General features: G+C 33.6%; 1 non-coding gene across 1 annotated transcript; it reads left to right on the top strand.

The window, feature by feature from the left end:
- The first annotated feature begins 249 nt into the window (after nucleotides 1–249).
- LOC145038188 (small nucleolar RNA R71) lies at nucleotides 250–356 on the top strand. The gene has a single exon (XR_013679251.1). It is a non-coding gene; the product is annotated as a small nucleolar RNA R71 (small nucleolar RNA).
- The last annotated feature ends 6,390 nt before the right edge of the window (nucleotides 357–6,746 follow it).

Genomic DNA, 6,746 nt, shown 5'->3' with positions numbered 1-6,746 from the left:
TCCATTCTCCTATCCATGGTTTTTCGCATAGCCATGATCGCGGATAAGTCTTCAGTAGCAGCATAAGCGGCTCCTCTAGTGACATCATGTCTAGGGTTATGGTATTCTCTAGAGTGTTTAGAGAATTCTTCAATCAATTCTTTAATTACCGGGGGTGGCTTCTTTGTAAGTGGGCCTTGCGAGTCTAGTAACTGCCTAGTTGTGACATTGACTCCATCATAGAAGATGGAGACTTCTTGCTGGCTGTTTAGATCATGGTGGGGGCAATTTCTTAGCAAACTCTTGTACCTCTCCCATGCCTCATATAGCGACTCTCCAGCTTGTTGTTCAAAGTTTGCAATGGCCTTCTTCAACTTGGCTATCTTAGAAGGTGGGCAAAAGTGATCAATGAATTCTTCCTTCATCTTGGCCCAAGTAGTGACTGATCCGGGCGGAAGTGACTTGAGCCAGTCTTTGGCAGCACCCTTGAATGTTACCGGAAGCATACGAAGTAGTTGAGTCTCACGGGTTACGTTTGGAATATTGAAGGAATCAGCTACATCATTGACTTCATCCAAATTCTTGTAGGCATCTTCATGATCTTTCCCATAAAAAGGTATTTCTTTGAGTGAAGCTAGGATATGACCCTTTAGCTCAAAGGTAGCAGTCGCGGGAATTGCGGGTTGCACAAGTCCCGGGCCATTATCGTCGCGCATCCTCTTCTTCCATTCTCACATGGGGATTTCATCAATGTTAGCCATTATGAAAGCTAACTCTTCCTCGGACTCGGTTTCGTGCTCGTATGTAGGCTCCTCTTCTTCCTCGGTCTCGTACCCGATATCTTCTTGAATTGGTTCTTCGATTATCAAAGAGGCACTGGATGCTCCTGATTTACTGCTCTTCTTTTTCCCAAAAACGGTCTTTAAGTTGGACAAAGGCGACTTCTTTGGCGTACTTGAACTCTCCACGTCCTTTCCTTTGTTCCTTTTCAATGCGGATTCGGGATCTTCAAACGGGGGTACCAGTGGTGTGTTTGATCCTCTGTCCATGAAAGTCCTGAAATAAATAGAATAAAAGCGTAAAAAGAACAAAAAAAATGTACTAAAAAAATAAAAATTAACTGCTAAATAAACTGGTACTCGCCGAGTAGGTGCGACTACACTCGGCGAGTATCAGTGAGATTTTGAAAAAATTCTAAACTTAATATTAAAACTAAAACAGATGCTAAAACCTAATTACTAATTACTAAATTGCAATAAATGAACTCTATGCAACTAAACTCACACAAATGATCGAAAAAATTAGGAATTAGATTAATTATTTAGAACCGTTCCCCGGCAACGGCGCCAAAAACTTGATGTGTGTAAAATGCACTTGTTTTATCCCTACTTTTTATTAATAAATTTAGCACACAAAGGCAGTGAACCTGTCTTTTAGTGGTATAGATTAGTAAGTAAGGTATCGAACTCAGGGAACGGAAAATTAAACTAATAACTAATTTTAACTAAAACAATTAATAAAAGTAAAGGGGTTTCTTCTAGTTTTGCAATACTAGAAACTTAAGCACACTAAATTAACTAAATAACTAAAGCAAACAACTAATTCACCCAATTTGATAAAGATGTTTCTATTTAGGTTCAACCAATTCACTCCTATGGTTATTTGTATTTATGATAGATTAATTGTTATTGGCTACCAATTATAGTGGTTAGGTTCATGTTCATTACTCCTAACCCTTAGACAATTAACTAATTTAAGCGGTGATCAAGTGTTTAAACTAATTAATTCCCTAGATTAATGATTTGGATTAAATAAGATTTGTAGTGGTCAATTAAGTTACTAATTCAATAACCTCTTGTTTGATGGTTTCTCAAACAAGCTCACACATTAATCTTCCTATTGTCTTATTAATCTTAGTTTCATAATCATTACTTCTAAGCATATGGTTTAGTGTTCACATAGACATATGAGGTTAACAACTAAGAGATGTTTATGCAGCCTAATTGTCTTCCAATTAACAGAAAATATTAGTGATTAATGCATAAGGTTCTTTAACAAACTTAATTTAATAGATCACCAATAAACAATCAAACAAAAACTAATAATTAAACCATAGGAGTTCCTTGGTATTCCCCAAATAGAAACAAAAACGAATTTAGTTCATAGTTGCAGTAGAAACAAACACAAAAACAAATTTTACTAGATCAAACATATTCAATTCCTAAATCTAAGTGGTAGGATTAACCTAGTTGCTTGAATTCTTCAAAAGATTGAAGCTTAGGGTTCCTCATCGTCTTCTAGGGCTCTTAGTCACGGCTTAACCTTCAAAAATCTCCAGGAATGTTGCCCCATTGGATAAAGATTCGGTTTTTATAGATATCTCAAAACAGGGTGTACTCGGCGAGTAGCAGGACCAACTCGCCGAGTAGGTGCATAGTTATCCGTCTTGAATCAGGAATCGTAGCTATCTTCTGGAACATACTCGTGTACTCGCCGAGTAGAGTCGTGTACTCGCCAAGTAGGTGGTCTTTTGTCCCTTATTTTTATTCTTTGGTCTTCACTTGCTTTCCCTTGCTCCCTTTTACTCCCAAGCATGTCTTTTGGACTGAAAACAAAATTCAAACCATTTTAAGTACCTTTTGTCCACATTGTTCACATAATTAATTAAAAATTATTAAAAATATGTGCTAAATAATTAACTAATTATGCACATATCAAGCACCTACAACCAAACACATGAAAAAATTTAACATTTGCTTTTCGATTATTGATTATTTCATATGGAGTGATATTGAAACATCGATGAATAAAAGAACGAGTAAAACAAGTTGTTGACACTGCTTCGGCCCAAAAATATTGAGGAAGATTCACATATGTCAACATTGTTTTGGGTTCTTCACAAAGTAACCTATTTCTTCGTTCAACTACACCATTTTGTAGTGGTGTATATGGTGACGAAAACTTATGCGAAATTCCTTTTTCAATTAAGAACGATTCAAGCATCTTGTTCTTAAACTCTGACCCATTATCACTCTTGATCTTTCAAACACTCTTCTTCAAACTTTTCTCAATTTGCTTGATAAATTAGATGATGTCTGAGCAACTTTAGATTTTAACTTGAGAAAATACACCCATGTAAATCATGAAAAATCATCAACAATAACTAAAATGTACCATTTCATGTTGAGAGTTTCAACAGTTGATGGTCCAAAAAGGTCAATATGAAGAAGTTCCAACGGTTCCACAATTTTCGAATATATCATCATTGGATGACCTTGTCGATGTTGTTTCCCTTGTTCGCAAGTTGCACATAAAGTATCATTATCAAATTTTAACAATGGTAATCCTCGAACAAGATCTTCAGTTACCAACATATTTAAATTTCAGAAATTTAAATGAGATAAACGGCGATGCCATAACCAGCTAACATTAGATGTAGCTTTCAAAAGTAAACAAATTGATGGTTTCCCAATAATCGGTTTGATATCAAGAGTAAACATATCGCCATATCAGTTTGATTTCAGCAACTTTTCATTCGTTTCAATCTTTGAGATAATACTTCCTGCTTCATTAAACACAACTTGATTGTTAGTGCCCACAACTAGTTGTGAAACACTTATCAAATTATGTTTAAGGCCTTTGACAAAAGCAACACGATTTACAATGAATTGACCATTTGTTACTTTGCCGTATCATTTGACTTGACATTTGTGATAACTTCCAAACTTCACAACTTCAGCATTATCCAAGCTTCGATAATCTCGCAAATTCTCCTTTCATCCAGTCATGTGACGTGAGCAACCACTTTCGATATACAATTTCTCATAATATTGCTCGTCACTGAATACCTGTGATCATTAAAAGAATTTAGGTACCCAAGGTTGTTTGGGTCCTTGGAAATTAGTTTTAAGAATAGAATGAAATGCAAAACTCTTAACCCAATCACAAATTTTAGTTTTGAAACTATCAATTAAGTCCACATCACTAGGTAAAGGAACCAAAAAATAAGTTTTCGTGAGTTTGGGATTATCAATGAAAAATGCATTCGTCCTCCTAGGTTGTGGTTCAACATTCTTTCTTTTACAAATGCTCTCCATTTCTTTACTGAAACATTCAAATCTTTTGAAGATAAGCGTTCAGTTGACGAAGTATTCACATACTTCTCATAAGCTTCTTGGATTTGTAATTGAGAGTAATTCCTTGATTGATATATTTATCCTTTTCCTTCAAGCCAGTTATCAAGGTTTTTCTCTCGAGACAACCCTATTGTGTACGACACTTTTCAAGGTTGTTTTACCAAATGATTTGAAAATTCGGTTTTTGTGGAATAAAATCAACATTGGATTTTGGAGAAAATGCCTGAGCATATCTATAATGAGCTTTATTTTCATTATTTGTTTTTGGAATATATCGATTTTGAAAATGGTTTATTTGATTTGAAAATGATTTTGGTTTTAAGGTTTGATTATGATACGAAAAACGATCTCCAACTTGTTGATTTTTAAATTTGTTTGAAAAATTATTAGCACTTGAGGAAAATGATGTTTTCTGACCTTTTGAATACTTGTTTTGCAAATTAAATTCAAACAATGATTTATTTCTGTGATTGTATTTTTCCTTTTTGTCTGAATATGAAGACTTATTCTTAACAAATTTAGTCTTTGTGTCATCATATGTTTTCAATGTCAAACCATTTTGTTTCTTTCAAGACTCAATGGTTTGCCAGAAAATCTTCTTTTGTGCTTTCCTTTTTTAGATTTCATTTTCTTTTGAAAATTTGTCAATTTGTTCTTTGAATTCTTTTGAATTTAATTTGAGAACATTTTCTTTTTCCTCAACAATACCTTTTTCACAACTTTAGACTTCTCAACCCATTTTCATTGAGGGTTTTGTCTTCGAAAAACATACGAATTCTTTGTTAGATTATTTTCGACAATGCTCTAATTTGAAAAGAATCCTTCGTCAGTTGTTTTCTTGTTGTCTTCTTCAACTAATTTCATGAATTCCGATTTGACATTCTCAACATTCCCAGTGGTAACAAATACTTGATTTGGGAATATAACATCATCAGTACACATAAAATTTGGATAAACCACAGTGTTGGTTTCCAAATAATGAGCACCTTTCTCAGACAACACTTCGTCGAATTTTTCAGTGTCTCCAAACACTAGATCAACTACTATTCGTGGAATTTTAGTTTCTTTCGAATCGTTGTTTGAAGTAAGTTGCTGTTCAACTTTGTCAACATTTTCATCATCACTATCATCAATTTGACTATCTCGGATATCCACAAAATCAGGATCACAAACTTTTGAAGTTGAAGGTTTGTTAGTGTCAACCTTAACATTCGAAACCTTACATATTTATTTTCCTTTAGATTTTGATGCAACATTAATGACACACAATTGAGTACAATCAACAACCTCAAGCTCACTAATTTCACTAATATTATCAGAATTATCTTCAATATCAGCAATATTAGAATGAGAATCAGATGTCGAATTCTCAGTTTTTTTCAAAAATTTGATTTGCTCAGATTTAGTCAAAGTTCCATTCACAATGTTCACCAATTCATTCGAACCAACACATTCGTCAATTTTTACTATACCATAAGCATATATATCATCTAGAATTTTATCAAACTCAGCAATATGTTTCTCATAATCATACAAAATATTATCAACCTTCTCTCTTTCGTATGCTAGAAAAGGCAATAATTTTCTATGTTGTTCTTTGCTAATGTCACTAGAATGATGCAATGCAGTAAGTTTCCCATAAATACTTTTCGCAGAGTTACAATAAATGTTTCATTGAGCTAATAAAAGTTTCCCATAAATACTTTTCGCAGAGTTACAATAAATGTTCCATTCGTATGCTAGAAAAGGAAATAATTTTCTATGTTGTTCTTTGCTAATGTCACTCGAATGATGCAATGCAATAAATGTTTCATTGAGCTAATAAAACTTTTGAAAATTGTTGGTTTGAAAAACACTTGGCATTTGATTTTGGAATTTGAGACTTTTGTGAACAACCTTGATTTGAAGAAAAACTTGATTTTGTTTTGGAATTTGAGAGGAATTAACTCTTTGATTAGAAGATCGTTTTGAGTTTATAGAACTTTGATTTGAATTCTTATTTTTCCAAAAATGCTTTCTTTCTTTCAAATTCTTCCTATATCTAGCATTCATCTGCCTTTTCTTTGCAATTATTTCTTTAGTAGATTTGTGAGTATTAGACTTATGGTTTTCCTTTCAGACTGACTTTTCGTTTTGTTCCGAAGAAGTGTCACTGGAAACATCTTTTGTTCCACTAGACCCTGAATTATCGTCACAAAGGTCCACACGATTCAATGGTTCCGAAACATATTTCCATTTAGTTTTCCAAGAGGTCATTTCTAAAAGATCATTTATTTCGTCTATGTTGTCTATTGGCTTGGACCAGAAGAATTCATCACATCCATTCGCATTATCATTATCAACCAGGGACATTAGTTCTGAAGTATCATTTTTGTTCAGTCATGTTTTAACAAAAACCTGGTTTGGTACAGTTTGGACTTTCAGGAAAACAATTGCCTTTTCTTTCAAAACATTAGAACCTTTGATTTCAACAATTCGAACGAATTCGATTGAGTTTTCTGGAATCAAATTTTTCTTAGGTTCATCAACATTTTGCACAAAAATAGAACAATCAATTTCATCCTCTATAGAAATTTCACTCATATTACTTTCATCAAATTCAGAAACGTTTTCAGAATTAAAAGTACTTTC

The sequence above is a fragment of the Lactuca saligna genome, chromosome 3, assembly GCF_052625555.1.
Source record: "Lactuca saligna cultivar CGN05327 chromosome 3, ASM5262555v1, whole genome shotgun sequence".
NCBI lineage: Eukaryota > Viridiplantae > Streptophyta > Magnoliopsida > Asterales > Asteraceae > Lactuca > Lactuca saligna.
The sequence above is the reverse complement of the archived record's forward strand: the minus strand, read 5'-3'. Positions and strand labels throughout refer to the sequence as shown.